The sequence below is a fragment of the Phyllopteryx taeniolatus genome, chromosome 14 (genome assembly GCF_024500385.1).
Source record: "Phyllopteryx taeniolatus isolate TA_2022b chromosome 14, UOR_Ptae_1.2, whole genome shotgun sequence".
Taxonomy (NCBI): Eukaryota; Metazoa; Chordata; class Actinopteri; order Syngnathiformes; family Syngnathidae; genus Phyllopteryx; species Phyllopteryx taeniolatus.
Window position 1 is genome coordinate 25,559,157 of NC_084515.1, and position 6,000 is coordinate 25,565,156.

The following is a 6,000-nucleotide window of genomic DNA, read 5'->3' on the forward strand; positions in this document are numbered from 1 at the left end:
AACGGCTCAGAAAATGGATGGATGGATGGATGTGTTATAGTAGCATGAGGGAAGAAAAATAATTTTGCAGGAACAAAACTGAGAAAATAAGTAATTTTATTAGGAAACAAAACATGAGGAGAAAATGCAGTTAAATGAGAAAAAAAATAATAATAAAAAGTATAATTGTAATATTTATTTTTGGGGAGGGACCAGACAAAGCACGGCTCAAAGACCCCTTATGATGACGACAAACGATGGACTTGGTTTTCCCTTGCCTAGACGCGGGTCACCGGGGCCCCCCACTGGAGCCAGGCCTGGTGGTGGGGCTCGAAGGCGAGGGCCTGGTGGCCAGGCCTGCACCCATGGGGCCCGGCTGGGCACAGCCCGAAAGGGTAACGTGGGTCCCCCTTCGCATGGGCTCACCACCTGTGGGAGGGGCCATTGGGGTCGGGTGCAGTGCGAGCTGGGCGGTGGCCGAAGGCAGGGACCTTGGCGATCCGATCCCCGGCTACAGAAGCTGGCTCTAGGGACGTGGAATGTCACCTCTCTAGCAGGGAAGGAGCTCGAGCTGGTGTGTGAGGTCGAGAAGTTCCGACTAGATATAGTCGGACTCGCCTCCACACACAGCTTGGGCTCTGGTAAAAGTCCTCTCGAGAGGGGTTGGACTCTCTTCCACTCTGGAGTTGCCCACGGTGAGAGGCGCCGAGCAGGTGTGGGTATACTTATTGCTCCCCGGCTCGGCGCCTGTACGTTGGGGTTCACCCCGGTGGATGAGAGGGTAGCCTCCCGCCGCCTTCGGGTGGGGGGACGGGTCCTGACTGTTGTTTGTGCCTATGCACCAAACAGCAGTTCAGAGGACCCACCCTTTTTGGAGTCTTTGGAGGGGGTGCTGGAGAGCGCTCCCGCTGGGGACTCCATCGTTCTGCTGGGGGACTTCAATGCTCACGTGGGCAATGACAGTGAGACCTGGAAGGGCGTGATTGGAAGGAACGGCCACCCCGATCAAAACCCGAGCGGTGTTCTGTTATTGGACTTCTTCGCTCATCACGGATTGTCCATAACGAACACCATGTTCAAGCATAAGGGTGTCCACACATCCACTTGGCACCAGGACACCCTGGTCGCAGTTCGATGATCGACTTTGTGGTTGTGTCATCGGACTTGCGGCCGCATGTCTTGGACACTCGGGTGAAGAGAGGGGCGGAGCTGTCAACTGATCACCACCTGGTGGTGAGTTGGCTCCGATGCTGGGGGAAGATGCCGGTCCGATGTGGCAGGCCCAAACGTATTGTGAGGGTCTGTTGGGAACGTCTGGCGGAATCCCATGTCAGAAGGAGTTTCAACTCCCACCTCCGACAGAACTTTTCTCATGTTCCGGGGGAGGCGGGGGACATCGAGTTTGAGTGGACCATGTTCCGCGCCTCCATTGCTGAGGCGGCCGACCGGAGATGTGGCCGTAAGCTGGTCGTGGCGGCAATCCCCGAACCCGTTGGTGGACACCAACGGTGAGGGATGCCGTCAAGCTGAAGAAGGAGGCATATCAGGCTATTTTAGTCGGTGGGACTCCTGAGGCGGCTGATGGGTACCGGCTGGCCAAGCAGAATGCAGCTTTGGTGGTCTCTGAAGCAAAAATGGTATGGGAAGAGTTCGGTGAGGCCATGGAGAAAGACTTCTGGACGGGTTCGAGGAAATTCTGGTCCACCATCCGGCGTCTCAGGAGAGGAAAGCAGTGCACCACCAACAGTGTGTATAGTGGGGATGGGGCGCTGCTGACCTCGATTCGGGACATTGTGAGTCGGTGGGGAGAATACTTCGAAGACCTTCTCAATTCGACCGACACGCCTTCCCATGAGGAAGCAGAGTGTGGGTTCTCTGAGGTGGGCTCTCCTATCTCTGGGTTTGAGGTCACTGAGGTAGTTAAAAAGCTCCTCGGTGGCAAGGCCCCGGGGGTGGATGAGATTTGCCTGGAGTTCCTAAAGGTTATGGATGTTGTGGGGCCACTGTCGGGAACAGTGCCTCTGGATTGGCAGACTGGGGTGGTGGTCCCCCTTTTTAAGAAGGGGGACCGGAGGTTGTGTTCCAACTACAGGGGAATCACACTGCTCAGCCTCCCTGGTAAGGTCTATTCAGGGGTGCTGGAGAGGAGGGTCCGTCGGGAAGTTGAATCTCCGATTCAGGAGGAGCAGTGTGGTTTTCGTCATGTCCTGCCATATGGAGACCCCGGGGATGACCCAGGACACGCTGGAGAGACTACGTCCTTCGGCTGGCCTGGGAACGCCTCGGGATTTCCCCGGGAGAGCTGGATGAAGTGGCTGGGGAGAGAGAACTCTGGGCGTCCCTGCTAAAGCTACTGCCCCCGCGACCCAACCTCGGATAAGCGGAAGAAAATGGATGGATGGATGGATTTTGGGGGAGTGTGGTTCTTATCCTCACGTTATAAATTTGTAGTATTATGCTGAGAAAACTAAAGAAAAGAAAAACTATGGACAAAGAAAGAAACTTAGAGTATTTTCAGATCCAGCAATTTCTTCTTTTAACCCTTGTGTGATCATTCTGTTCATTCGGGTCAAAAATGACCCGCCCTACCAAAGCCCCAAAATAAAGCAGCTTAATTGAATTTTAAATCCAAAATATATTTTGCATGATGAAACAACCTGTTATTTATCAATTCAACTCAATTTAATAATTTTTTTGTCATGTATTTATTTTTTTTGGTACACAATACAAAAAGACGATCACCAGTGAACATTACTACACTTTTTTTTTTTTTTTTTTTTTTACCACAAACCAACTGTCATAACAGTTTTCTTTTACACAGTAAAGGTTTATTATTGCACTGTTTATGATTAAACTTACATATTTAATGCATAGCTGGATTTTGCATCACAGGCCACCCATAATTTGATGCCATATTTTGCTGGCTTGCTTGGTATCTTCTGCCGGAAAGGACAGCAACCTGTTGATTAAAAAAAAAAAAAAGAGATAACAATCACTGAGTGTGAGTGTCACGGATAAATGCATGAATCAAGGATGTTACATCACAATAAAATAATAAATATTTCAGGTAAGTAACATTGCATATATGAAAATAAAAAATTACCTTTGAATTGAACCAACTTCTCATCTACTGTGACTTCAGGCCCAGGGTTGTCGAGGTATGGGAGATGCTCAACTCACTTGTCCGAGACCTCTCTGATGGCTGCCAGTTTGTCCGTCACACACATTGCTGGTCGAGTCACGGTTGTCAAATAGCAGCCTTTTTGGAAAAGTGTGAAAGATTTTCAGCGGCAATGTGGCACAAAAAATTGCCCTGCCACTCTCTCTGCATCCCAGAGACTATATGTAGCCTTGCCACGGGACCTATATACACCTGCTAATATCAAAAGCCCTATGTAGCCACGCAGGTCAATCTCATCCATATTTTTCCAGTTTTCTCCATATTTCCGGAAACCCCCCGAATTTGTATTCTCCAGAATGATTTTTTTCAAAGGTTGGTGTGATGAACAGGAGAAAGGTGGATGAAATGTCCTGGACATGGGCAGCCTTGTTGGCCCTGGAGTCATCCTTATGATGTTTGGTGCTGCTGGTCTTCCCTGGTTGTTGTCTGAATTTGATGAGGACTGTGCAATTTTGCTGTTCTTTGTCAAAAATATTTCTCCATCAACTTGAGGGATTTCCTCTTCTTCTTCATCTGAAGATGCATCACCCTCTGAGTTGTATTCCTCCCCATCTTCCTCTTCAGATACATTTTCATCCTCTTGTCCCTCCTGAGCTCCTAAAAATATCTCATCCAGGCCCTGTTGGACAGTGAAACGTCTACTCATGGCTTCAGCGAGGAGCCAACTAGGGGTCCTTTGAATCAGGATACCTTTATATCCCCTATACTGAATTAGTTTTTTACTATGTTTGAATTGTTTTTTGTTTTGTTTTGTTTGGCAACCAGTTCAGGGTGTACCCCGCCTCCTGCCCGATGATAGATGTGATAGGCTCCAGCAAGCCCGCAACCCTAGTGAGTAGAAGCGGCTCAGAAAATGGATGGATGGATGGATGTTAGAGAGAGTTTGTGTTTGGCCTTTGAACTTTTTTTCTGGTGTTTAAATGCTTTTATAATTCACGGGTCAAAAATGACCCATAAGACAACCTTTGAACCCTAGTGGTGTACAGCCCACATGGAAACATGAACAAAAAAAAAAAGGATCACTTTTTCTAATGATGGGGTCCCTTTAGGAAAAGTCATAAAATTTTAAGTTGGAAAAAGATAGTTTGAGGTATTTTTTCTACAGCTAAACATGGCAGTGCGTCACCTTTGACAAGACAACACATGGGTTAAAAAATACTAATCATCAGTTAGCATGTAGCAGTGTGGCTAACGCTGTGTACCGGGTCTAACCAAAATGTACAGGCATACAGTACCTATGTATTATGAATTGTTTAGTCAGTATACTGTACGCTCAATACTGTGGGAAAATAAACACGTTCTCTTTAAAGCATGCATACGTCATGGAGCTCGAGCTTTCAAATGAAAGACGAGATCGCTAAACTAAGCTAAGCTGTGCCCTCAGATGTCCCTTGTGATGTTTATTACAAGACCCCTCTACGAGTCCCCCGACAGCGGCTTTGGAAGTGGCTCAACAGCTAAGCACAGAAAAAAAATGTTAGAAACATTTTTTTGAAATGAGAAAACAACTCATAATATGTTAAAATAAAATAATGTCACTATGGCAAAATATCATAATATTATGATTAAATAATGCAGTTTAGAGAGAAATATCATTTTGAGAGAGTTTTCAATGTTATGAGAAAACTAATAATATGAGGGTGAAAAAATGAAAATTTGATAAAATATCTAATTTTATTAGGAGGGAAAGAACAATAATTTCAGGGTAAATTAAAATGTATGGAATGGGCGATCTGTGAGAACACACAGGACCGCCACTCGTTATACTACATGAGATTACCTAATCAAGTGTACAGTAAGCGTACCGTAAGTTATGTAAGGTGTCAAATAGTATACAAATTTTTTCATAAACGTGCATAAGCTGTGGTCTGAAATCAAAGGCGAGATTGCTAAACTAAGCTGCGTCCTCAGAGGCCGCCGCCGCAATGTATATTGCTCGGCCGTATACGAGTCCCCCGACAGCTGCCGTGAAAGTGGAAAGGCCGAGGTGAGCAAACGCCTCAAACGCCACCTCGTATATTACGCACATAAAAAGTCATTAGCCTCAGCGGAAATCGATAGCCGACGCGGTGGAGATGAAGAGACCCCTGCGCGCTTTTCTGGGTCAGTTTACAAAGGGGGCGCGAGCCGCAAATGATATCATTTTTTCAACGCCGAGGCCGCCGGGTCGATGGCCCACCGTGTTTAAAGCTGAGCTATGGCGTTACGTGTAATGTCTCGGCATGGACGTCTGCGATGTTAATTGAACGGGACCTCCCAACCCCCCGGTTCGATGGGGGGGAATGCAATTTTAACTGGAAAAATAAAATTGAAAACTAAACTAAACTTTAAAAAAAAAATAATAATTTTATGAAAATACTAATGACAAAAAAATTCATAACATGAGAAAAAACAAAACTAATTCTAAAAAAAAGCTATTCATAAGGGGGGGGGAAATCTGCATATTATGAGATTATTTTCTTACTTTTGTGTAGGGGGAAAAAGGAATAAGTCCTATGATAAGTGAATGAGGAAAAATTACATTTAGAGAAAAAAATATATGAACAACTATGTGAAGAAAATCAGTTGAGATTTTTTTTTTAAAGCAAATAAGGAAAAAAACTACAATTAACACAATGCAAAAGTAATGGGAAAAAAATATAGTATGAGGAAAAAAATAGTTATTTTACGAGAGAAGCGAAAACTGCTATTTTGTGGAAAAAACGTGAAAAAAATATTCAAAATAAAATATTTTTTTCTTTTTTCAGGAAAAATATATGAGGAGATAAAATGCAATTTTATGAAAAAATTATCAAAACAAATATGAGAATAGTTACTTTTCAAGAAAGAAAATCATAATA